This window comes from Lottia gigantea, assembly GCF_000327385.1.
Source record: "Lottia gigantea unplaced genomic scaffold LOTGIsca_8, whole genome shotgun sequence".
Classification (NCBI taxonomy): domain Eukaryota; kingdom Metazoa; phylum Mollusca; class Gastropoda; family Lottiidae; genus Lottia; species Lottia gigantea.
The window spans coordinates 4,414,509-4,415,606 of NW_008710662.1; positions in this window are offsets into that span (position 1 = coordinate 4,414,509).

The following is a 1,098-nucleotide window of genomic DNA, read 5'->3' on the forward strand; positions in this document are numbered from 1 at the left end:
TGAGATAATCATACTGTCTAGATAAAGAAAAGCTAGTCACGGGGTGGGAAGAATATACACATTAGATAAATAACATCTAGTGACAGGGTAAGATAATCATACTGTCTAGATAAAGAAAAGCTAGTCACAGGGTGGGATGAATATACACATTAGATAAATAACAACTAGTGACAGGGTAGGATAATCATACTGACTAGATAAAGAAAAGCTAGTTACAGGGTGGGATGAATATACACATTAGATAAATAAAAACTAGTGACAGGGTAAGATAATCATACTGACTAGATAAAGAAAAGCTAGTGACAGGGTGGAATGAATATACACATTAGATAAATAACAACTAGTAATAGGGTAGGATAATCATACTGACTAGATAAAGAAAAGCTAGTTACAGGGTGGGATGAATATACACATTAGATAAATAACAACTAGTGACAGGGTAAGATAATCATACTGACTAGATAAAGAAAAGCTAGTTACAGGGTGGGATGAATATACACATTAGATAAATAACAACTAGTGACAGGGTAAGATAATCATACTGACTAGATAAAGAAAAGCTAGTTACAGGGTGGGATGAATATACACATTAGATAAATAACAACTAGTGACAGGGTAAGATAATCATACTGACTAGATAAAGAAAAGCTAGTTACAGGGTGGGATGAATATACACATTAGATAAATAACAACTAGTGATAGGGTAGGATAATCATACTGACTAGATAAAGAAAAGCTAGTTACAGGGTGGGATGAATATACACATTAGATAAATAACAACTAGTGACAGGGTAAGATAATCATACTGACTAGATAAAGAAAAGCTAGTGACAGGGTGGGATGAATATACACATTAGATAAATAACAACTAGTAATAGGGTAGGATAATCATACTGACTAGATAAAGAAAAGCTAGTTACAGGGTGGGATGAATATACACATTAGATAAATAACAACTAGTGATAGGGTAGGATAATCATACTGACTAGATAAAGAAAAGCTAGTTACAGGGTGGGATGAATATACACATTAGATAAATAACAACTAGTGACAGGGTAAGATAATCATACTGACTAGATAAAGAAAGCTAGTGACAGG